General features: G+C 38.2%; 1 protein-coding gene across 6 annotated transcripts in view; it reads right to left on the bottom strand.

Annotated features, from left to right (window-relative positions):
* The window catches only part of CKAP5 (cytoskeleton associated protein 5), a 106,840-nt gene that overhangs the window by 74,755 nt on the left and 5,008 nt on the right, over window positions 1-27,077 (bottom strand). Inside the window, exon 1 of one of the 6 annotated variants that reach the window (XM_072790602.1) lies at window positions 6,687-6,811. The exons of 4 other annotated variants lie outside the window; for them this stretch is intronic. The gene's annotated coding sequence lies outside the window, so the exon portion shown is untranslated. Of the gene's footprint in view, window positions 1-6,422; window positions 6,812-27,077 lie in introns of those variants that run through there. One more of the 6 variants, XM_072790603.1, reaches the window with a different exon arrangement.

Genomic DNA, 27,077 nt, shown 5'->3' on the forward strand with positions numbered 1-27,077 from the left:
AATTGCAAGATTCCCTTGAGCAAGAGCTTTTGTCTTACTAATCTCTATCCTTACAAAGCTCAAAAAAATATAAAAAACAACATGAGAGAAAGCAAATATAATTATTCTCTATTTACATATAGGGAAATAGAGGTTCAGTGTCTTACCCAAAGTCACCTAAGTAGGAGAGACTGGTCTAGAAGAGATTTCTTGAATCCTAGTTTGGTGAAATTCTTACAATAATTTATCTACCTATGGTTTCTAGATTATCTATAGTGAAAACTAATCAAACTTTATAAATAATAAGATTTATTTTGATAATTACCTAATTCAATTAAAATATAAAGAGAAAAAGAAAGGAAGAAAATACAAAAAGTAAATGTTTTCCATAATACGAAAAACAAGTTTATTTGACTCCAAAAGGATTTAGGTAATTTAGAGATAGTTAAATTTAAAATTTAAGGGGGAAATACAATAAAATAAAAAATTAAAAAATTAAATAAAAAATAAAATAAAATTTAAGGGAGAATCATCTCTAATCAGCAGTTGCTTAATAATCAAGTCTACCCAATTGGGTGTTAAAACACTGTTAACCTGCTTTTGGATAAGAAAGGAAGGACTAGGAATCCCTGGGTGGCGCAGCGGTTTGGCGCCTGCCTTTGGCCCAGGGCGCGATCCTGGAGACCCGGGATCGAATCCCACATCAGGCTTCCGGTGCATGGAGCCTGCTTCTCCCTCTGCCTCTCTCTCTTTCTCTCTCTGTGACTATCATAAATAAATAAAAATTAAAAAAAAAAAAAAAAGAAAGGAAGGACTACAGTTTTAACTGTAATTGTAATTTGGAATTATCCATGAAATTCAACTCCCCCACCCAGCCTCAAAGCCTTCATTCTACTGAGATGGCTCTACCAATTGATAAGATCTTTTCTTGAGATTAAGAAAAAAACAAAAGGATGGCAGGCTATGATGGCTATAATTCATATTAGTTCTAATTTTTTTACGAAGATTTTATTTATTTATTCATGAGAGACCCAGAGAGGCAGAGACATAAGCAAGGGGGAGAAGCAGATGCCTCTCTGGGAGCCAGATGCAGGACTCAATCCCAGAACCCTGGGATGCCCTGCACCAAAAGACAGACGCTCAAACTAACTGCTGAGCTACCCAGGCATCCCTTAGTTCTATATTTCTGACTATAATTCTAGAACATTTGGGGAAGAGGTCACTAAAGTGACCACTTGTTTGAAAACCCAGCTTTGCCTCTATCTGCAAATTTTATATTTTTAAAAATAAATTTTATTTTTTCATGAGAGGCAGAGAGAGAGAGAGAGAGGCAGCAACATAGGCAGAGGGAGAAGCAGGCTGCCTGCAAGGAGCCCGATGTGGGACTTGATCCCGGGATCATGCCCTGAGCTGAAGGCAGTCGCTCAATCTCTGAGCCACTCAACCGCTGAGTCACCCAGGCATTCCTCTATCTGCAAATTTTAACTAGTCATTATCACAAGGAAAGTAAAGGCCTTGAGAACATTGGGAACATATACAGGAAATAATGAAGAGGAACCTCAGAATCAGTACAAAATGGAATACATATAGAATAAAACTTAACAATTTCATGAAAAGTCACATAAGTTAAAGGCCGGAATGGTTTCTTTAGAGGAATGTAGTACTGTTTTCAGTACTCACAGCAAACTGAAACTAAACTAACATTTGCAATAGCCACAGAATGGGAATCACCCAAATGTCCATCCACTGATGAACACATAAATAAAATATGGTAAGTCCATACCAAAGAAATATTATTCAATAATAAAAAGAATTGAAGTACTATAAAGAAATCCAAAGGTGTGGTGGGTAGTTCAGCTGGTTAAGCACCTGACTCTTGATTTCTGCTCAGGTCATGAGCTAGGAATCATGGGATCGAGCCCTCTCTTAAAAAAAAAAAAAAAAAAAAAAAAAAAAAGCAACTCCTAAAACTCAACAAAAACCCAATTAAAAAATGGGCAAAGGACTGGACTAGATATTTCTCCAAAGATCTACAAATGTTCAATAAGCACATGCTCAACATTATTAATCATTATGGAAATCCATAGTGAACTGTAAGATACTATCTCACACCTGTTAGGATGGCTACTATTGAAACAATAACGAAACAAACAAACAAACAAACAAAAAACCAAGTGTTGAGGGGCACCTAGGTGGCTCAGTGGGTTAAGCATCTGCCTTCAGCTCTGGCCCTGGCCGTAGTGATCCCGGGGTCCTGGAATCCAGCCCCACGTGGGGCTCCCTGCTCAGTGGGGAGTCTGCTTTTCCCTCTCTCTCTGCCTGCCACTCCTTTCTCATGCTCTCTCCCTCTCTCTCAAATAAATAAAACGTGAAAAAACAAAAACAAGTGTTGATAAGGATGTGGGGAAACTGGAACTCTTGTATACTGTTGTTAAGAATGTAAAATGGTGGGCAGCCCCGGTGGCGCAGCGGTTTAGCGCTGCCTGCAGCCTGGGGTGTGATCCTGGGGACCCGGGATTGAGTCCCACGTCGGGCTCCCCGCATGGAGCCTGCTTCTCCCTCTGCCTGTGTCTCTATGAATAAATAAATAAAATCTTTAAGAAAAAAAAAAAAGAATGTAAAATGGTACAGTTGCTGTGGAAAACAATGTCAGTTTCTCAAAAAATTAAAAATAGAATTATCATATGATCCAGCAATTCTACTTCTAGGTATATGTCCAAAAGAATTGAAAGCAGGGTCTCAAAGACATATTTGTACACCTACATTTATTTCATAGCAGAATTATTGATGATAACTAAAATGTGGAAGCAACCCAAGTGTTCATCAGTGGATGAGTGGACAAGCAAAATGTGGTATACACATAAAATAGAATATTATTTAGCCTTAAAAAGAAATTCTGACATTTGCTATAACCTGGATGACCCTGAGGCCCTTATGCTAACATGAAATAAGACAGCCAAAGAGAGACAAATACTGTATGATTCCACCTGAATGAAGTAGTCAAAATCAGAGACACAAAACAGAATGGTTGTTGCCAGTGCATGGATGGATTGAGGGATGGGGTATAAAACTTCATTTTTCAAAATGAAAAAAAAAAAATATGGAGATAGATGGTGGTGATGGTTCCACAACATAATGAATGTATCTGATACCAGTGACCTGCACAGTTAAAAATAGTTAAGATGGTAAATTTTATGTTGTATGTATTTTAGCATACACACACACAAAAGAAATGAAGTACTGATAAGTTCTATAACATGGATGAACTAAAAGAAAACAGTCATAAAGAACCACATATTAGTGTGATTCCATTTATACAAAATGTCCAGAGTAGACAAGTCTATAGAGACAGAAAGCAGATCAGTGGTTGCCCAGGACTGAAGTGTCTGGGGATATTAAAAGGGTGAAAGCAAAGGAGTATGGGATTTCTTTTTGGGGTAATGAAAATGTTTTAAAACTGACTGTAGTGATGATTGTACAAATCTAGGAATATACTAAAAGCTATTGAATTGTATAAATGGTAAGTGGTATGTAAATTATATTGCATTAAAATTGCTTTTAAAAAAATCAAACTAACAAAGTTTACTAATAAAAGTCTTGAGAGAAGATAAGAATGATTTGTTCAAGCTATTGATCATTTTACATGTGCATGGATTGGCTGCACAGGCTAGAGTTCTTTCTAATAACAAGATCTGATAATAAGGAATTATTGTATTATAATTTTACCTACAGCATTCACATTTACTCAATTTCCCTATGGGCAAACTATGATGTGCCTAAGTTTACAGGAGTACAAGTAAGAAGTCTAAACAAATAATCATAATACAAAATACATTATGTGTGGAAAGTGCTTTACACAAGGGATTAGTAAGGGTTATGGTAGTTCAATATAGGATTAACCTCCAGTGAGTGAGGGATGGTCAGTGAAAATCTCACAGAAAGGATGGTATCAAAAAAAAAAAAAAAAAAAAAAAAAAAGGATGGTATCCGAACTCACATTGATGAATGACAGATGGGATTTTCAAAAAACAGACAAACTCAAGTAGAAGAGGAGACATTCTAGGCTGGAAAAAAAAAAGGGCAAAGTCTTGGAGACAGGAAAGTACAGAGCATATTCAGAGAACAACGTCGGCTCCATTTACTACAGTCTAAGACGAGGTAGATTAGGGTCTCATCATGTAGAATCTTGAATATTAAGCTAAACAGAAGATGCTGATGACTGGAGCAGGGCAATGACAGTATCCTATCTACTTCAGAAAGATAAATCTATGTAGAATGGATTGCAAGGGAGAGGAAAATAGAATCTTGATAGGAAATTATTACAGTACTCCAGGACAAAGATAAGTATGAGTCAGAACTAGGGGATGGAAATGGAAAGGATGGGCAGGGGAGACTGAAAGGAGTTACATTAAAGAAGTGAATCAGTAAACCTTAGCAAGTTAAGGATGTGGGAGTAGGAAAAGTCTAGTAGGGGACTCCAGTCTCGGTGACTGGGAGAACAGTAGTGCTTATGACATAAAAATGTCAGAAGTAGTTCTGGGTTGTTTAGTGTTAGGGAGTGGAGAAAAACTGAGGAATATGATAAGTTTGATTTTAGACTTGAGAAATATGATCTTCAAGTGATTGGAAATATGGCCCCAGAGGATTCTGGATTTTATAAACACAGATGTGGTAAACTGAGTTGTCATTACATAGCAAGATTTGATGCTTCAAGAGTGAATAAAGTTGCCAACAAAGAGAAGCATTAATAAAATTAATCTAAACTATATATATATTGTCATATATATAATATGATATAATACATATATAAGATGCTTGCTATGGTTCATTCAATCTTAGTCCAGACGACAAATGTTCATATTTTCAAGTTATTCAGAGCTCTCAAGAGCCTTTACCCTAGGCTGAAACAGAGGCAAAGACAAGGAAGCCAGCTAAAATAAATCTGTTCCACAGAAATATTATAATCCATTTCCATTGTTGTATCTAAAATGTCTTCCAAAGAGCTCAAATACCATACAGTCTACACTACTGCTGAAAAAGGTTTAGATGTAATTGTTTATTTTTAGACCAGGGGTTAAGAAACATTTTCAAGGTCATACATAAAGGCAGAAATTAGGATAAATTTCAAACTGATTTTTCAGTTTAGTATTCAATTGAACAAATCACCTATTAAGTATGCATTATGTATTATTATAATATATAGACACAAGCAATCGATGCATGTTCTCAATCATCAACCAGCTAAAAATAAGGCACCAAGAGACTAGTCATGAGTGATGTTAGAGCTGGGCCTACAATCTTTATCTCCTTTCTCAGTCCACCAACTCTGCCGCACCACTCGTAAGTCCAAGTATAGTGTTTTTTAAGTTCCTATAACTTGACAGTCTATAAGAATTATACAGCTGCTAAACAGTCTGTTTTAGCTTTCTACTTGGGAAGTAGAAGTGGCAGTGAAACTATTATATGGCTAATTCCCAAGCTCTTGACCTACAAAAGCTCTTCACTATCACAATACAAGAGATCTGGATCTGATTACCATTCCTGGACTCTCACTTCTGGCTAAGGAAATGCTACTGCAGAAGTATAGAATAAGTGTGAGGGAAGTGTGAGGAAAATTTCTGCCCACTGAAAAAGCAACCCTTTTGAATAACCAATATAGTATGATAATAGACTCACTCAAAAAATGATAATTATAAAACAGGGATAAAACAGAATACACATACAGGCCCAGAAAGCTTTCTCAAACCTTTATCGAAAGGACAAACGGATTAAAGAAGCATAACAATTATGTAACTGTCATAGAAAATTTAAGACTTTTATCAATTGGTCAAGCCAGACAAAAAGCTCATTTCTAAGTAACCAGTAACAAAATGACAAATCCTTCCCTCTAATTTAAACAACTTCACTGCTTCCAGGTAATTCCGATTAACAAGGACAAGTGTTAACCTCTTGTTGGGAGTATTCTGTATTATCAAGAAGCCAGAGAAATCTGAACTGCTTCTCTTGGCAGGTTATCTCAGCAAACTTGGGTGTGCTTTGCTGTCCTAGTCCTGGGATGATGGCCTCTCACAAATTCCTTCTGAAGGGAAGGGTAAAGAGCTGTCCTTTACATATCCTGATATTCATATTAGCAGGACAGAAGATTAACTAGACTCTCCCTAGGAGATGACCACTGTTAATGTCTCCAAAAGGGGGGCCCGCACCAACACAGGCCTCTGGGGAGATGGAAAGCTAAACCGGCTGTGAATTAGGTCAACTTCCACAGTTACTGCTCAATTGTACCAAGGCAGCTGAAAATCTAATGCTTACTCATTCCTAAACTACCCAGGTCTTCAAATCCCAGGCAAAGGACTCAAGGCCCAGGACACTAGATCCAGCTCCACCCATCCAGCTCAATAGAGCTATATATATATATATTCGGGTAAAAGCAATCCTCTCCTCACCCCAAGTAGGAACCAGTCTGGGGCAAAGCCTGGTCGGTCGTGGACACCGCTCAACCACTGCATATCCAAACAAGCACCCTAGGGCTGCTGTCACCACCCAGAAGTAGAGCAGATGCCCCAGGCTTTAGCTCACTGCAGCCGGCATTGTTTACGCTCTTTCGCCGCCTAAGCCTCTGATAGGCCAGGAAAGTCCCCTGCACTGTCCACCAGGACTTCCGGCATGGGCACAGGATGCTTGACCCTCGCCCGCAGTTTGACACTTACGCTCCCTGGGCAGGGAGAGGTCTGGGGGCCCTACGGTCCGAGCAGAATCAGCAGGAATACCCGGCGGGCCCTGGCGGCATTGGTGCGGAGGGCCGCTGGGAAACGCCTCCTCCGGGGGCGGGGCCCGGAGCTCGCTGTCAGTGCCCGCCCCACCTCGGCCCCCTCCCGGCACACTCTGAAGGCTTAAAGGGGCCGCACCTTCACCCAGAGGTCTGCAGGACTCAGGGTGCTGCTTCCAGCCCATAGGGTTTCCAAGGCATGAGGCAAATGAAGCACCAACAGGAGGACTCTAACCGGGTGTACCTCTTTCTTGGTGGCAACACAGGCAACGTTCCAGAAACAAAGGAGATGACCAGGTCCTACTATCACAATCCTAATCTCGGCTCCAGGGATGAAAAAAATTGCTGCAGGCAATAGCCAAAGCATCAGGGTAAATATATAGCACCTATTATGTAAGCTGCTTATTCCATTAATTTGAGCAGTTAGTGTTCTTCAAATGGTAACTGAAAGGCCCAGAAAATAATTTGGGCAGGCTTCATTGCTTCACCTCACCCTTTCACTGCCTTCCTTCTCTACACCATGAGAAATCACCGACAATGATAAAAGATAAGGTAAGAAGGTAACAGGAAGTGAAATGGAAAACATTCTCATTCTTGTGAGCAAAATGTGCTAAGAATTGGCACAAGAATTCAAAAACTGACCAGGAATTCACTACAGGTCTATGCAGATAAAGAAATCTTGTATGCAAATACAATTGTGATATGCAGTCATCGAATTCAATATAAAGAGTTCTTGAGAAAACTATATAGAAACTGGATTATTATCTCAGGGAGTAAAGTAATGGTCCCTGAGGCTGTCAGAGAGTTTTAATTCTCTTTTCATAGGAGGAATTTTTCCTCAATCTCAGTTTACAAGGTTTGATGGCATTTTGTGTCTCACACCATCGGGAAAGAGATTTATGTGTTTACCAAGCCTATATTGCTCCATCTAATCTAGATGAATAAACACATCTTATTAAAGCCTTAAACTACCACCATACAAGGGTGGGAATCAATTTAGTGAAGCAAAAGACCGTTTATAAATATCCAAACATCCTCCATCTCAAACATGAGTTCAAGTGGAAATATAAATTCCAACGGACAGGCATGGAAACTGCCCTTCTTACTAGGGAACAGACGGAAGTTACAAGATCTTAGAGAATTCTAGGATCAGGCTGCTGGGAAGAGAAATGGATTCATATTAGAAATAATGTGATTTTGAACTGCAAAGAAAATCTCATTTTAAAGGGCATTTAACTGTGAATGATACTTTTGAATTAGGTAATTAAGACCTTTCATTCTATCCCCATGAAGCATATCACACCATTCTAAGGGTAATGGTTTGCAGATCAGTCTCCTCATTAGATTGTGAGCACCTCAAGGGCAAGTGCTAGAATGTATCCTAATCCTTTTCTCCCAGGGTGATACAAAATGAATACTTAATATTTATCACAAAAATTAGGACCAACACTTTCTTTACACAAGAGTCCAGACAACAGTCAATAAGCACAGTGAATATATGTATGCATGCACACACACAAATGGATAATACCCAGTGCTGTGCTTTAGTGAATCAAAAATTTAAAGAGAAAAAAATCCACTGATTTTACAGTTCAGTCTATCAGAACTCAAAATTATTTTTATAGGGATTTATAGCTTTTGTCCCAAATGCACATTTTATATAAATACTCCTGAAAAATTCTCAGATATTTTACCAAATATCACAGTCTAAACATAACCCATCTTATTTTGGTTATTATTATCTTTACTATATACCATGAGGAGACTAAACTGGACAAGTAAAACTTCATAATTCAACAAATTACCAATTAGTAGTAGTCTCCTTAACATGGCAACATGGACTCTGTTTAGGAAATGATTTAGTAAATATTATATATAGAAGAGAACATAATAAAATAACAATTCATGTATTAGCAAAGTGGGATTTCTTTTTTCTAACGTTTTTCTCTGTAACACATCAACACAGAAAAATATTTAATGTGCATATAACCAGCAAGGGAAAAGGAAGTTTTAAGCATTAACTAGAATTCTTTATTAGATCATATTCAATGAAAGAAAGAGGCCAAGTTAATTATTAAGAGTATGGACTCAAGATAGAATGTTAGTTCAAATCCTGGTTGCAACCATTTATTAGCTGTGTGGCTTTGGACAAATTCCTACCCTCTGTGCTTCTGTTTTCTATATGTAAAATGGGAAAAATAATAGTATTTACCTTGTTGGGTTATTAGGAAAATTAAACCACTTAAGTTTATTATATTTGTAAAGCACCCAGAAGAAGTACCCAGAAGAAAGTGCTATACATTAGGTATTTGAGAAATAAAATATACAATGTTCAACAAAGGCTGCCTACCTTTTCCATCACATTCCTTTTAAAACTAAAAAGCTAGGGCACCTGGGTAGCTCAGTTGGTTAATCATCTGACTCTTGATTTCGGCTCAGGTAATGATCTCTGGGCCCTGGGATTGAACCTGTGCTGGACATGAAGCCTGCTCAGGATTCTCTCTCTCCCTCTCCTCCTCCTTTTCCTGGGCTTGCTTGCACACATGCAAACTCTCCCTCTCTGTAAAACAAAATAAAAAATAAAACTAAGAAGCAAGGGCACCTTGGTGGCTTGAGTCAGTTGAGCATCTGCCTTTGGCTCAAGTCATGATCCCAGGGATCAAGCCCTGTATCGGGCTCCCTGCTTCTCCCTCTGCCCCTCCTCCCTACTTGTGTGTCTGCTTGCTCTCTCTCAATAAATAAAATCTTTAAAAGAAAAAAACTAAAAAGCAAATGTATACCATTGACCGCTCCTAGCTCCTTGTGTTCCCAGCTGTCAGCAGTCATTAACGGAGTATTAGAGAGAGGAGAGATTCCCCAAGATGAGAGCTTTTAAGATGAGGTTTATTAAGGTATAACTTACATATAGTAAAATTCACTCTTTCTGGCACATATTTCTATTAGTCTTGGCAGACACAGAGAATCCAACACCACGATCAAGAACATTTTCCTCAGCCCAAAATATTCCTGGTGCTTCTTTGTGTCAATCATGGGGCAATCACGGATCAGTATGCTGTTCCTACAGTTTTGCCTTTTGCACAATGTCATATTAAAAAAACAAAAAAACAAAAAACAACCATACAGTGAGTCTTCTGAGCCTGGCTTTTTTCACTTATAATACAATTGAGATCATCCATGTTGCTGCACACGTTAGTAATCTATTCCTTTTTACTGGTGAGTAATAGTCCATTGTATCATCAAACACATTTTGTTTATCCATGTTACCATTTAAAGGACATGTGGGAGGGTATGGTTGAGACTTTGGTTCAGGGCTGATCCTTGGTGTGGGGATAGAGTCCCATATCAGGCTCTCTGTAGGGAGCCTGCCTCTCTCTCTGCCCCCCGCCCCGTCTCTCATGAATAAATAAATAAAATCTTTAAAAATAAAATAAAATAAAGGACATGTGGGTTGTTTCTAGATTTTAGCAATTATGAAAAAAACCATTACAGATTTTTGTATGAACATAAGTTTTCATTTCTGTTGGGCAAATACCCAGGAATGGGAATGCTGGGTGGTATGGTAAGTATATGTTTAATTTTAGAAGTCACTGCCAAACTGTTTTCCAAAGTGGCTCTATGAACCATTTTGCATTCCTCTTCCATCAGCAAGGTCTGAGACTTTAAGTGCAATTAGTTTATGTCTTAGTACTAATTTCTAATATAGCTCTATATTTTTATACCTATGAATTAAAGCCAGATCTTTCTTCAACTTGGTATTAATGGTTTGTAACTTACTCTTCCACTTACAAACCAGTTATTGATCATTTGGTATGAATCTTAAATGCTACTTCGTAACACTTTCATAGGGAAATATCAATGAAAATTACTCTTTCAAATCTGGATCAACAACAGAACAAACCAAAGCATATATTATATACCTATCAATGGAACTGTTTTCTAACATTCAGATGAATTTATCCATAGCCTTAATATCTCTTTATATAACAAGTCATATTAAACATCTTTATCAAAAGTATAATTCTCTTTTTAGTTTTTTTTTTTAATTTTTATTTATTTATGATAGTCACAGAGAGAGAGAGAGGCAGAGACATAGGCAGAGGGAGAAGCAGGCTCCATGCACCAGGAGCCTGATGTGGGATTCGATCCCGGGTCTCCAGGATCGCGCCCTGGGCCAAAGGCAGGCGCCAAACCGCTGTGCCACCCAGGGATCCCCAAAAGTATAATTCTCTTGATTTGAAAGCAAAAGAAGCTTTAAGAAAATATTTTAAAACTTATCATTTGTCCACTATTACAAAAAAAAAAAAAAAAAGAAAAAAAATGCTTTAAAAAGGGGGTCTGGAATTTTTGTACATTGTAGGTTAGCATGGAGAAACTGATACATCCATTTTGGAAAATGTTTGTTATTAACCCACTCCCGAGAAAATTGAGAACATGTCCACACAACAACTGGTATATAAATGTTAATTAATAACAGCATTAGTCCTAATAGCCCCAAAGTAAAAACAACCCAAAAATCTATCAACTGATCAAAGAGTAAACAAAATGTAATATATTCATACAATGGACTATCACTAAGCCATAAAAAAGGACTGAAATAGCATATATGCTACAACATGGGTTAACCTTGAACACAATATGCTGAGTGAAAGAAGCCAGATGCAAAAAGCCACAGTTGGGGGATGCTTGGGTGGCTCAGTGGTTAAAGCGCTGCCTTCAGCTCAGGGCGTGATCCTGGAGTTCCAGGATCAGGTCCCACATCAGGCTCTCTGCATGGAGCCTTCTTCTCCCCCTGCCTGTGTCTCTGCCTCTCTCTCTCTTTCTCATGAATAAATAAATAAAATCTTAAAGAAAAAAGCCATGTTGGAGGATTCTGATCATATGATATGCCCAAGTCAGGCAAATAAACAGGACAGAAAGTAGAATAGTGGTTACCAGGGGCTGCGGCGGGTAGAAAGAGAAAGGGGGAATGAGGAATGATAGCTAATGGGTATGAAGTCTCTTTTTTGGGGTGATGAAAATCTTCTGGAATTAGATAGTGGTGATGGTTGCAAAACTATGTGATGTGCTAAAAAGCTATTGAATTTATGTATTGAATTTAAAGGATAAATTTTATGGTATGTGAATTATATTTCAATTAAAATACCCATTGACAGGAGAATAGATAAACAAGCTGTGGTATATTCACAGAAAACATAGCAGTAAAAACAAATGAAGACAACTATTAGCAAAAACAGATGAATTTCACAAACCATGCTGAGAGAAAAATAGCTAGTACTAAAGAACATAGAGTATGATTATATAAACCCAAACAATATACTGCTTAGGAATATATACACTTGTGGTTAAATTTAAAACAAAAGTACAAGGGACACCTGAGTGGCTCAGTTGGTTAAGCATCTGACTCTTGGTCTCAGGTCATAATCTCAAATTTGTGAGATTGAGCCCTATGTGCTGGGTGTGAAGCCTGCTTATGATTCTCTCTCTCCTTCTCCCTCTGCCTCTAAAAAAAAAAAGAGAGAGAGAGAGAGAGAGAGAGAAGTACAAAGAGGATAATGTTGAAAACTCAGCATAGTAAAAAAAGAAAAAAAGGCAGGGAAAAAAATCCAGGATACAATCCAGGAAGGTTGCAATGGATATTGTTTATGATCTATTTTCTTAAACTGGGGGTGGTAGGACCATGGGTGTTTCTTTTTTAAATTTATAACATAAATAATTTATTCTATTTAAAATATATTAAGTATTCCATGAATTTAAAAGTGAAAGGAAAAAAAAGCTCTGCCTCTTGCTAGTAGGAGTTTATAATTTAAAAAGTTACATACTAAAATAATAATAATAAAAAGTTACATACTACAGTGTTCAGGTAGAAGTGTAGGAAGGCAATTTTTTTCCCCCTATCTGGGAGGAGCACTGGGCTGGAAAGAAGAAAATTTACATCCCCAAATCCCTGTTTTACCATTAACTAGTTGTGAAACCTCGGAGAATTCATTGAATCTTTGGTAACTTTAGTGCGGTCATGCATAAAACAAGTTTGTATCAACAGCTCTCCCACCTCTAAACTTTTATGAGACAGTGCTTCACAACCACTATTTATACATGATAAACAGCATGTTTGCAATTCCAAGTTCTCCAGTACTACATTTGTAGCTAATGTTAAATGTTTGGAAAATGCTTCTACTTCAGTGGTAAAATCTCATAGCCCATTGTAGTGATAATCTGAAACCAGTTTGCATACATGTAGGTTCTACCACCATTTGCCTTTTCCAGGTACTCTCTTCTTAATTTTTTTAAGGGGGGGAGGTTTAAGAGAGAAGAGAGCTTTCAGTCACTCTCACCCTGGCAGAATAGATTTTCTCCCCAGGCCAAAAAGAAGGGATTCACAAAAGCCACTCAAAAAGCACAATCAGGCTCTTCTGCCTGTCAAAGAAAGTAATGTGGTAAAAGGTGAAAACACTGATTCAAGAAGTCAGAAATATGAATTGTGTTTCCTTCTCCAAATACATAGTACAGGGACGCCTGGGTGGCTCAGCGGTTGGGCGTCTGCCTTCAGCTCAGGACATGATCCTGGAGTCCCGGGCTCCCTGCAGGGAGCCAGCTTCTCCCTCTGCAGGTGTCTCTGCCTCTCTCTCTGTGTCTCTCATTAATAAATAAATAAAATCTTAAAAACAAAAAACAAATACACAGTACAGGGAAAGAAAAGTTTCTGAGTCCTCTAGTCACATCTAGGCACCATTTGTGGCACCAAGAAGACAGTATCACATTCAGAGCAGGTCTTCTCATGGCCTCTACTCAGGGCACCACACCCAGCTGAACACTCTATTATCCACTATCACTCAAAAGGGATTTAAAAGTTATATATTAAAAGCCCAGGAGAAATGGCTTCACTGGGGAATTCTACCAAACATTTAAAGAAGAATTAACACCAATCCTCCTGAAACTCTTCCAAAAAATTGAAGAGAACATTTCCAAACTCATTCTATGAGGCCAGAATTACCCTGATATGAAAGCCAGACAAAGCCATTGTAAGAAAACTATAGGCCAATATTGCTGATAAATACTGATGCAAAAATCTTCAAAATACTAGCAAAATGAATCCAACAGCACATTAAAAATATTATACCCCATATCCAAGTAAAATTTATTCCTGGAATGCAAGAATGGTTCAACATACCAAAATCAATCAATATAGTACACCATAACTCATTACAAGAACAAAGGACAAAAACCACATGATCATCTCAGTTGATGCAATAAAAAGCATTTGACAAGATTTAACACCCTCAATGATAAAAACACTCAAACTAGAAATATAAGGAAACTGCCTCAACATGATAAAGGCCATTTATGAGAAGCCCACAGCTAACATCATGGTGAATGGCTGAAACATTTCCTCTAAGATCAGGAACAAAGGGGAACATGGGTGGCTCAGTGGCTCAGTGGATAAACATCTGTCTTTGGCTCAGGTGGTGATCCCAGGATCCTGGGATCAAGTCCCACATCAGGCTCTCCAAAGGGAGCCTGCTTCTCCCTCTGCCTATGTCTCTGCCTCTCTGTGTCTCTCAAGAATAAATAAAATCTTAAAAAAAAAAAAAAATCAGGAACAAAGTAAAGGATGGCTGTTCTAGCCATTCCTATTCAATATCGTATTGAAAGTTTTAGACAAAGGAATTAGGCAAGAAAAAGAAAAGGCATCTAAATTATAAAGGAAGATGTAAACCTATCTGTTTGCAGATGACATATTTTTTATGTAGAAAACCCTAGAGACTCCACAAAGGAAAATTGTGAGAATAAATATATTCATCAAACTTGAAGAATACAAAATCAACATGCAAAAAATCAGTTGTGTTTCTATAAGCTAATCACAACAATTTGAAATTAAGAAAACAACTTCACTTACAATAGCATCAAAAAGAAAGAATCCTTAAAAAAAAAACAAAAAACAAAAAAAAAAGACAAAAGGAAGGAAGGAAGGAAGGAAGGAGGAAGGAAGGAAGGAAGGAAAAAGAAAGAAAAGAAAAGAAAAGAAAAGAAAAGAAAAGAAAAGAAAAGAAAAGAAAAGAAAAGAAAAGAAAAGAAAAGAAAGAAAGAAAGAAAGAAAGAAAGAAAGAAAGAAAGAAAGAAAAAAGAAAAGAAAGAAAGAAAGAATCCTTTTGGTTAGGAATAAACCAAATCCAGGAGGTGAAACTGATTGCTTCTCAGCCTTTTGGCTAAGATCAAATGCAGGAGGTAAAACTGAAAATTACAAAACAATGCTAAAAGAAATTAAAGAAAACAAATAAATGGAAAGACAACCCATGTCCATGGACTGAAGAATTTAATAACATGTCCAAACCCCCAACAGCATTTTCTTGCAGAAATAGAAAAGTTCATCTTAAAATTCATATGGAATCTCAAGAGAGCCTGAATAGCCAAAACAACTTAGAAAAACGCTGGAGGACTCACATGACCTGATTTCAAAACATATTACAAAGCTACAGTAATCAAAACAGTATGGTACTGGCATGCAGACAAATATACCAATAGAATAAAACAGAAAACCCAAAGATAAACCCTTATATTTAGTATCAAATGATCTTTGACACTAAAAGGGGCCAAGACCACTCAATGGGGGAAAAAAGTCTTCTTATATAATGGTATTGGGAAAACTGAATATCCACATGCAAAAAAACAAAGTTGGATTCTTATACCATATACAAAAATTAACTCAAAATTACTAAACACCTAAAGAGATAAAACTGTAACATTCCTAGAAGAAAAACGTAAGGGAAAAGCTTCAGGACATTGAAATGGTCAATAATTTCTCAGATATGATGTGCACTCTAAAAAAAAAAAGAAAGAAAAGAAAAATACAAATCAAAACTACAATGAGATGATCAACTCACACCCATTAGGATTATTACTATATATATAAAAAAATCCTAAAATAAATATTGGCAAGAATGTACAGAAATAGGAACCCTTGTACACCATTGGTAGGACTATAAAATGCTTTAACTGCTATGGAAAATATGTTGCTCAAAAAATTAAAAACAGAATACCACATTACTATGTGTCCATCAATCCCACTTCTGAGTGTGTGTATACATCTATGCATATACCTATCCAAAATAATTAAAAGTTGGGTCTTTTTTTTTTTTTTTTTTAATTTTTTTATTTATGATAGTCACACACACAGAGAGAGAGAGAGAGAGAAGCAGAGACATAGGCAGAGGGAGAAGCAGGCTCCATGCACCGGGAGCCCGATGTGGGATTCGATCCCGGGCCTCCAGGATCGCGCCCTGGGCCAAAGGCAGGCGCTAAACCACTGCGCCACCCAGGGATCCCTAAAAGTTGGGTCCTAAGAAGATTTGCACACCCATGTTCAAAGCAGCACTATTCACAATATTCAGAAGCAGCAGCAACACAAATGTCCACTGAAGAATGAATGAATAAACAAAATGTAGTATATACATATAATGGAATATAAGCTTTAAAAAGGAAGGAAATCCTGTTACATGCTACAGTATGTATAAACTTTGAGAACATTAAGTGAAATAAACCAGTCACAAAAAGACAAATACTGTATGAGCCACTTACATGCGGCATCTGCACTAGTAAAATTCGTAGAAACAGAAAGTAGAATGATGGTTATCAGAGGCTAGGGGAAAGAGGAAAGAATATACAGATTCAGATTTGCAAAATGAGAAAAGTTCTGGAGATCTGTTTCACAACAACGGGAATATACTTAATTTAAAATGACTTAATTGGGATCCCTGGGTGGCGCAGCGGTTTGGCGCCTGCCTTTGGCCCAGGGCGCGATCCTGGAGACCCGGGATCGAATCCCACGTCGGGCTCCCGGTGCATGGAGCCTGCTTCTCCTTCTGCCTATGTCTCTGCCTCTCTCTCTCTCTCTCTCTCTGACTATCATAAATAAATAAAAATTAAAAAAATAAAAAATAAAAAAATAAAATGACTTAATTAAAAGTGGTAAATTTTGCGTGTTGTATATTTTTACCACAGGTTTTAAGAAGTGAAACATTCATCCATTCAACAAAGTGCTCTGTAGCTATTTAAAAAAAAAAAAAGGATGATGAAGCCTAAAGTAAACATTTAAATTTTAATGTGGAAGAAATACATTACTAAGTTTTATTTTTTTAAGATTTATTTATTTATTCATAGAGACACAGAGAGAGAGAGAGAGAGAGAGAGAGAGAGGCAGGCAGAGACACAGGCAGAGGGAGAAGCAGGCTCCATGCAGAGGGCCCGACGTGGGACTCATCCAGGGTCTCCAGGATCACGCCCTTGGCTACAGGCGGCGCTAAACCGCTGCGCCACCAGGGCTGCCCCATTACTAAGCTTTAAAAAGAAAATTGGAAGACAGTATATGAAGTCTAGTTCATTTTTGTGTTTGGTAAAACTATATACAGGGATGTATATATACATCGGTAGTAGGCTGATAACAACCCCCGAAGACACTAGATTTTAATCCCTAGAACCTGTAAATGTCACTTTATTTGGAAAAAGTATCTTTACAGATGTGATTAAATTAAGGATCTTGTGGGGCAGCCCGGGTGGCTTGCTTCAGCCAGGGTGTGATCCTGGAGACCCGGGATCGAGTTCCACGTCGGGCTCCCTGCATGGAGCCTGCTTCTGTCTCTGCCTGTGTCTCTGCCTCTCTCTCTCTCTGTCTCTCATGAATAAATGAAAAAATCTTTGAAAAAAAAATTAAGGATCTTGAGATGAGATTATCCTGGATTATATATGAATGGGCCCTAAATGCAATCACATATATCCTTCTAACAGAAAGAGAGGGAAATTTAACACACACAGAGGAAAGCCACATAAAGGCAGAAAAGAGTAAGATTAGAGGAGGCTTAAGTGATGTGACATAAACTAAAGAATGCCAACAGATACCAGAAGAGGTGAGCAAGGGATTCTCCCCAGAGCCTCTGGAGGAATATGGCTCTGCCTTGGTTTTAACCTTCATAAGACTGATCTAAATTGTGTTGGACTTCTGGCCTCCAGAGCTGAGAGCGAGCAAATTTACGTGGTTTTAAGCCACCAAGTTTATGGTAATTTGTTACAGAAGCCATAGAAAACAAAAATACATTGTATATGTTTGAAATCACATACAAATTTTCTGGAAGGATCCACTGTTTACAACGGCTACTTCTAAGTATGTCTAAGGGGCTGGCTAAAGAACTTTTACTTTTTACTTTTTTTTTTTTTTTTTTTTTTATGATAGTCACACAGAGAGAGAGAGGCAGACACAGGCAGAGGGAGAAGCAGGCTCCATGCACCGGGAGCCCGACGTGGGACTCGATCCCGGGTCCCCAGGATCGCGCCCTGGGCCAAAGGCAGGCGCCAAACCGCTGCGCCACCCAGGGATCCCACTTTTTACTTTAATATCTAGCCATTCTTTTGTTTGTTTAAGAGTTTATTTATTTGGGATGCCTGGGTGGCTCAGCGGTTAAGCATCTGCCTTCAGCCCAGGGCGTGATCCTGAAGACCTGGGATCGAGTCCCACGTCGGGCTCCCTACATGGAGCCTGCTTCTCCCTCTGCCTGTGTCTCTGCCTCTCTCTGTGTGTCTCTTATGAATAAATAAATTTTTAAAATCTTAAAAAAAAAAAAGTTTATTTGAGAGAGAAAGAGCAGGAGTCAGAGCAGAGAGGTAGGGAGACAGACAAGCAGACTCCATGCTGAGGGCAGGGCCTGATCTCATGACCCCAAGATGATGACCTGGGCTGAAGCAAAACCGAGAGTCAGATACTTAACCAACTGAGCCAACCAGGTGCCCTCTTAGCCATTCCTTTATAAAACAAAAAACAAACTTCAATTTTTTTTTAACTTTAAAATTCCAGCTTGGAAACTTAAAGCTGGTTTTGTCTATACTTATCCCATAAGCTAAGCCTCACTTCTCTCCCTTAACATTTTTTAGGTACCGTATCTCCTTTGAAAGAAGGAACAGATCTTCTTTATTACCCCAGCATCTAGCACAGTGCTTCACACTCTAACATAATTCCTAAAATGACACCATTTCATCAGACTATAGAAGTCTTAAATATATAATAAATGTGTTCCTTGAGTTATTTATAAATAAAATTTTGTATGTTGAATGTGTATTCAAATAGGTCAGAAAAATATACATAATAGAATTCTGAAGCAAACCCTTTTTTAAAGTGAGAAATCACTCAGCAACAGATTTTGAAATTTTATGAGTTTTGCCACTGTTTTCTTAGGTACCCATTCATTATTATAAAATCCATTAAAAGACGGTAATTTTAATTTTAGAATCTTTGATTTTGGCAAAGCCATACAGTAGAATAGTTGTTTGCAATAAATCTGATTGTAAGAAAGCTCTAGTCAAGATTTAATTCAATCTAAACCTGTCATCTTGGGCTCTGGAGTTAGATCTAAGTTCTAAAACATGTTCTGTCACACACTAGCTGAGCCTCAGTTTCATCATCTGTCCAAACAGCACGATCTTCATGTGATTCCTTATTTAATACACACTTCTAGAACATTCACTATGTGCCAGGCACTATTCTAAGCACTTTACATTTATGGACTCATTTAAATTCTTATTACTCTGAAGTGATATAATCATCTTCATTTTACAGACAAGGAAACTGAGGCATAGAGATTAAGCAACTTGCCTAATGTAATTCAACAAATGTAAAAATTAAATGAGATTTTGCCTTATACATGTTACGAATCCCCCTAACATCCACACATTACTCCCCTGCCTCACAAGGACATTTGCTTGTCCAATCATGTGAAGTTTCTCTGTTAGGCACTCAGCTATGGGCTGAGTATAGGTTGTACAATATATTAGCCTAAGGCCAGCTCCCAGAGAAACTGATACAGGCATATCTCACTTTTTTGCACTTTCCAGATACTGTGGTTTTTATAAATTGAAGGTCTGTGGCAACCCTGCATCAAGCAAGTCTATGGGCACCATTTTTCCAATAGCATTTACTCTTTTAATATTTTACTTATTTATTTTTTAAGTAGCTCTATGCCCAGTGTGGGGCTCGAACTCACAACCCTGAGATCAAGAGTTGCATGCTCTGGAGTGCCTCACTGGCTCAGTCATTTAAACATCTGCCTTCAGCTCAGGTCATGATCCTGGGTCCTAGGATCAAGTCCCAAGTCAGGCTTCCTGCTGAGTGGGGAAGCATGCTTCTCCCTCTCCCCTTTAGTCATGCTCTCTCTCACTCTCACTCTCTCTCAAATAAAGAAAATCTTAAAAAAAAAAAAAAAAAAAAGTTTTATGCTCTACTGATTGAGCCAGCCAGGTACCCCATGCTTCTCACTTTAAGTCAAAAGCTGGAAATGATTGAGCTTAGTGTGGAAGGCATGTCCAAAGCCAAGATAAGCTAAAAACTAGACCTCTTACACCAGGTAGCCAAGTTGTGAATGCAAAGGAAAAATTCTTGAAAAAAAATTAAGAGTGCTACTCTAGTGAATGCACAAATGGTAAGAAAGTGGAAAAGCAGCCTTACTGCTGATATGGAGAAAGTTTTAGTTGTCTGGATAGAAGATCAAACCAGCTACAATATTCTCTTAAGCCAAAGCCTACTTGAGAGAAAGACCCAAAGCCTAATTGAGAGCAAGACCCTAAGTCTCTTCAATTCTATGAAGGCTGAGAGAGGTAAAGCTGCAGAAGAAAATTCTGAAGCTAGCAGAGGTTGGTTTCGTGCTTAAGGAGAATAATCTCCATAACATCAAAGAGCAAAGAGTAGTTGCAAGTGCTGATAGAGAAGCTGCAGCAAGTTATTCATAAGATCTAGCTAAGAAATCAATGAAGGTGGCCTCACTAAACAACAGATTTCCAGATGAAGTCTTCTATTCAAAGAAGATGCCATCCAGGATTTTATAGCTAGAGAGGAGAAATCAATGCCTGGCTTCAAAGTACAAGCTAACTCCTGTTGGGGGCTAATGTAGTAAGTGACTTTAAGTTAAAGCCAATGTATATTTACGATTCTGAAAATACTAGGACGCTAAAGAATCATATGCTAAATCTACTCTGCCTGTGCTTTATAAATCGAACAAAGCCTGGATGACAGCACATATGTTTACAACACATTTTACTGAATATTTTAAGCCCATTGTTGAGACCTACTGCTCAGAAAAAAAGGATTCGTTTTAAAATATTACTGCTTACTGACAATGCACTTAGTCACCCAAGAGCTTTGATGGAGATGTACAAGATTAATGTTGTTTTCATGCCTGCTAACACAACATCCATTTTGCAGCCCATGGATCAAGGAATAACTTTGACTTTTAAATCTTATTATTTATAAAATACATTCCGTAAGACTGTAGCTGCCATAGAGAATCCTCTGATGGACCTGGGCAAAGTAAACTGAAAACCATCTGGAAAGGATTCACTATTCTAAATGCCATTAAGAACATTCATAAAAAAAATAAAAAAAAAATAAAAAAAAATTTAAAAAAAAATTCATGATTCATAGGAAGAAGCCAAAATATCAATATTAACAAAGTTGATTCCAACTCTCATGGAGGACTGTGAGGGGTTCAAGACATCAGTGGAGTTGGGACACCTGGGTGGCTCAGCGGTTTAGCGCCTACCTTTGGCATGATCCTGAAGTTCCCAGGATCGAGTCCCACATCATGCTCCCTGCATGGAGCCTACTTCTCCCTCTGCCTTATGTCTCTGCCTCTCTCTCTCTCTCTCTCTCTCTCTCTGTGTCTCATGAATAAATAAATAAATAAATAAAGACTTCAGTGGGGTAAGTAATTGCAGATGTGGTAGAAATAGCACAAGAGCCAGAATCCAAAGTGGAGCCTGAGATGTGGCTGAATTACTGCAATCTCATGATAAAACTCTAAGGAATGAGGAATTACTTCTTATAGATGGACAAAGAAAGTGGTTTCTTGATATAGAATCAACTCCTTTTTTTATTTTTAAAGATTTTATTTATTCATGAGAGACACAGAGAAAGACAGAGGCAGAGATACAGGCAGAGGGAGAAGCAGGCTCCACGCAGGGAGCCCAATGTGGGACTCGATCCCAGGTCTCCAGGATCATGCCCTGGGCTGAAGGCGGCGCTAAACCACTGAGCCACCTGGGCTGCCCCAGAATCAACTCCTAATGAAGATGCTGTGAAGACTATTGAAATGACAATGCGGGATTCGAAATATCACATAAACTTAGCTAATAAAGCAGCAAGGTTTGAAAGGCTGACTCCAATTTTGAAAGAAGTTCTACTGTGGGTAAATGTTATCAAACAACATCACATGCTACAGAGAAAGCATCTGTGAAAGGAAGAATCCATTGATGCAGCAAACTTCACTGGTGTCTTATTTTAACAAATTGTACCAGCCACTCCCATCTTCAGTAACCACCACCCTGATCAGTCAGCAGCCATCAACATCAAGGCAAGACCTACCAGGAAAAAGATTACAGACTGCTGAAAACTCAGGTGATGGTTAGCATTATTTTAGCTATATATACAGATTTTTTTTTCTTTTTTTCTTTTTTTTTTTTTAGATTTTAAAAAATTTTTTTTTCATTTTAAAGGGAGACAGCACATGCACAAGTAGTAGGGGGGTGGGGGAGGGCGGGGGGGGAAGAAAGGCGGGGGGGGGGGGGCGGGGAAGAGAATATCAAGCAGGCTCCATGTCTAAGAGCCTGATGTGGGTCTCGATCTCATGACACTGAGACCTGAGCCAAAATCAAGTCAGATGCTTAACTGACTGAGCCACCCAGGCACTTCACAATATATTGTCATTAAGGTGTACGGATTGTCATAATGTTATTGCACATTTAACAGACTACAGTGTAGCGTAAACATAACTTTTATATGTGCTAGGAAACCAAAAAATTCATCTGACTCACTTTATTGTGATACTCACTTTATTGCAGTGGTCTGGAACTGAACCTCCAGTATCTCTGAGTTATGCCTGTAATTAGGGCTGAGAACTAAAGGAAATAGGGATTAGCCAGGCAAAGGCATAATGAGTGGAGATAATAGAGAATGTTACAGGCTTGTGTGTGAAAGCCCAAAAGAGCTAAGCAAAAGTAAAGAACAGAACTATAACTCAAGTGGCCAAGCAGGGGCTAAACAGGGCCATATTATACAAACCCAGTGACTTTATTCAAGGAAGGAGTACTACAGATTGCCTGGCAACTACCAACTACCACTCAAGAAATGGTAACTATCATTATTGTGTTGTTAATAAGCATCATCCCAGCCATTCAGGGATTTTTTAAAGGATTTTATTTATTTATTTATTCATGAGAAACACACAGAGAGAGGCAGAGACATAGGCAGAAGGAGAAGCAGGCTCCCTGAAGGGAAGCCCAAAGGGGGTCTCAATCCCAGGACACCGGGATCACACCCTCAGCTAATGGCAGATACTCAACCACCGAGCCACCCAGATGTCCCCATTCAGGAATTTTAGAATCAGTTCAGACTTAAACCCATATTTGAGTCCTCTGGTCCAAGAAAGACCTAAATTAGGGTAAAGCTCTTAGGATCAAGAAAGATCAGTCTTTTCTGGTTTAAAACAAGACTTAAAAGTGTTTAAAACAAACACTTTGGGTATACAGGTAATCTATTCCTTGTTATCCTATAGAAAGTAGTTTTACTATTAATTAAAAAGTAAATGTCGGGATCCCTGGGTGGCGCAGCGGTTTGGCGCCTGCCTTTGGCCCAGGGCGCGATCCTGGAGACCCAGGATCGAATCCCACATCGGGCTCCCAGTGCATGGAGCCTGCTTCTCCCTCTGTCTGTGTCTCTGCCTCTCTCTCTCTCTGTGACTATGATAAATAAATAAAAATTAAAAAAAAAAAAAAGTAAATGTCATTTATAATACTCAAAGGGATTGTCCATATTTTGTTTGGAATAATCTCCCTTATTAAACATTGTTCAAAATAAGCAGGTAGTCCTCAGAAGCTGCCTCATGGGCTGCCTCATGAGCCTTTTTAAAAAAAAAAGAATGTACTGGGCAGCCCGGGTGGCTCAGCAGTTTGGCCCCGCCTTCAGCCCAGGGTGTGATCCTGGAGACCCTGGATTGTCGAGTCCCATGTCAGGCTCCCTGTGTGGAGCCTGCTTCTCCCTCTGCCTGTGTCTCTGCCTCTCTCTCTCTCTCTGAGTCTCTCGTGAACAAATAAATAAAATCTTAAAAAAATAAATAAAAAAGAATGTATCACATTTAATACAAAAAGTGTGGAATAACAGCACTGAAAAAATTCTTAAAATCTACAAATGAGAGACTTCATGCTACAAGTGGATAAGGACATCAAAATGATTTAGAAAATAAACAACTGTGAATAAATAGAAAAATAAAAAATAAAACAAAACTAATTAGGAAGGAAATAAGATGTTCTAGACAGCCAAAGTGGTCAGATAGGAGAGGTCTATACTTGAAACAAACTTATATAACTTTTTCATATAAATCTAAGAAAATACCTAAGCCTCCCAGTGTTCTTAAACAAAGTATACTAATAATCATTTAAACCTTTCAGGATAGGGATGCCTGGGTGGCTTAGTGGTTGAGCGTCTGTCTGCCTTTGGCTCAGGACATGATCCTGGAGTCCTGGGATGGAGTCCCACATAGGGCTCCCTGCAGGGAGCCTGCTCCTCATTTTGCCTATGTCTCTGCCTCCCTATCCCTCATGAATAAATATAATCTTTAAAATAAAGAAGTAAATAAAACTTTTCAGAATAATTCACTACTGCCACAAAGATATGAGTGACTCTTGCACCAGATCTAAATGGTTCCAACATGGCTTTTTTGAATTTTAATGTTGTACATTTTGTAGCCTTCCTTCCTCAAACCTTTTGATCAAGCTAACACTTTTTAGTTAGCTTGTCACAGCACTTTTTTTAAGTTTTAGCTCTTGAGGGGCACCTGGGTGGCTCAGAGGTTGAACATCTGCTTTTGGCTCAGGTCATGATGCCAGTCCTGGGATACAGTCCTGCATCGAGCTCCCCACAGCAAGCCTGCGCCTCCCTCTGCCTATGTCTCTGCCTCTCTCTGTGTGTCTCTCACAAATATATAAATAAAATCTTTAAAAAAAAAAGTTTTAGCTCTTGATTTAAGGAAGCAAGAAGGTTAAACTGTGCCTAAGAGGGAGTAGGATCCACTTGAGAGAAGCCAATAAAATTTGTGATAACTACTGAACTGGTAGCTTTTTGCCTTTTTTGGTTTACTTTCTGGTAGTTGACTTTCAGATACATAAAAAACTATTTTAAGTCTTATGACTAAAAAAAAAATGGAAGAAAAAAAAGCATTCATATTAAACAAATGAATTTCAAGAAATTCTATAAATGATTCAATTTTTTCTCACCCTTACAAAAAAGGATCTAAAAATCACTTTAATAACAAATCTCTAAAAAATATAATTAAGAGATTTAAAAAAAAGAGATTAAAGAAGTAGGTTTCCTTTTTTTTTTTTTTTAAGATTTTATTTATTTATTCATGAGACACACAGAGAAAGAAAGAGGCAGAGACATAGGCAGAGGGAGACGCAGGCTCCATACAGGAAGCCCCATGCAGGACCCGGACCTGGGCTGTGGGATCACACCCTAAGCCATAGACAGCCGCTCAACCGCTGAGCCACCCAGGCATCCGAGGAGTCCCAGGTCTCTTAACTCTTAATAAAATATCAAAAATCATGTTTGAAGAGACAAGGTCTAGAGACACAAGGTTACCATGGCTTATCTGACACCATATCGATGCCAAAAACATATGACCATTCCAGCTGAGTCAGAATTTATGCTTTCAATGCATCTCTAAACAAAGATCTTATCTCAAGTCAAACAACTTTACCAGGTCATGGAAAACAATGTTTTCTGTGGCACTTAAAAAGTGTTCATTGAGGGGAAAAGTTAGATCTCAGTAAAAAGCAAGTTACAAAGAGGACATTTGTTTGGGACATAAGCTTCCTCTGAAAGTTGGAAGAGAAATGTATGTATTCATGTTTAGCTTAATATACAAGCAAAAAGATACAGAAACAATTTTATGTATGTGCATATACATGAGTTAGCATACACACATATATTACTTTGCTATGTCCACTGAGAGGGCATAGAAATAATGACATCCCCAGCAATGAGCACATGGGCACCCAGATCTCAGTTTCTATAAATCACTATCCAATAAAAGAAACCAAGGATCCTTGGAGAAATGGCTGATTCTAGGGTTGGGGCAGGGAAAACATAAGATGTGTCTGGAGCATCTTGTAGTACTAGAAAGTAAGGAAATGCTGAAAAAGAAAAAAAGGATGGAGACATGTCAAAGGGACACAGGAGCCAACATGAAGTCCTCCCAATGGTCAAAGCTAGAACAATTGAGGAAAAAAATAAATAATACAGAATCAGATTATAACTAAGAGTACAAAATAGATACACTGATATTGATAAATGATTGAATAAAGAAATGAATGGGGGAGACAAATATTCCTTCCAAAATTCCAAATAATAAAAGTAGATACTCTTCCCTCCAAGTAGTGGTACTTAAGCACCCCATCCACTTTGAGGGTAGGCTAGAGGTAGGTAGGTAGTGATTCACTTCCAAAAAATTCAATATAGAAAAGTAAAAATAGTAACCTAACATATTAACATGGCAAATACTACCTTAACCAAGTGATAAAGGTCAACATCCATCAGTGATATCATGTCAATGTCACATATCCCCTGATTATGAAATAATGGTATTCTGTGGCGTTCTTTCCTAAAACATCTAACTCTTCTCATTTTTAAATGAGAAAAATATTCGATAAACTCAAAAGGAGGGACATTACACAAAATAACTGCTTAGTGCTCCTCAAAACTGTAAAAGTCATGAAAACAGGAGACTGAGGAGCACTCAAAAGACCAGAAAAGGCTAAGAGAGACCAAAACTACATACAGTGGGTTACCCTGGATTAGATCAGAACAGAAAGGAGATATAAATAGAAAAACTATAGAAATTCAAACAAAATCTGGAGTTTAGCAAAAAGTAATGTATCAGTTACTGGTTTTTCAGTTTTAGATGTTAACAATAGGGGAAACTACGTGAGAGGTATATAGGAATCTGCATACTTCATTTGCAACTTTTCTGAATATCTAGAAGTATTGGGGTCCCTGGGTGGCTCAGTGGTTTAACGCCTGCCTTTGGCCTGGGGCATGGTCCTGGAGTCCCAGGATCAAGTCCCGCATCAGGCTCCCTGCATGGAGCCTGCTTCTCCCTCTGCCTGTGTCTCTGCCTGTCTCTCTCTCATGAATAAATAAAATCTTAAAAAAAAAAAAAAAAAAAAAAAAGAAGTATTATAAAATAAAAGGTTTATTTAAAAAATTACTTTGAGGGACGCCTGGGTGGGTCAGAGGTTGAGTATCTGC

Source organism: Canis lupus, chromosome 21 (assembly GCF_048164855.1).
Source record: "Canis lupus baileyi chromosome 21, mCanLup2.hap1, whole genome shotgun sequence".
Classification (NCBI taxonomy): domain Eukaryota; kingdom Metazoa; phylum Chordata; class Mammalia; order Carnivora; family Canidae; genus Canis; species Canis lupus.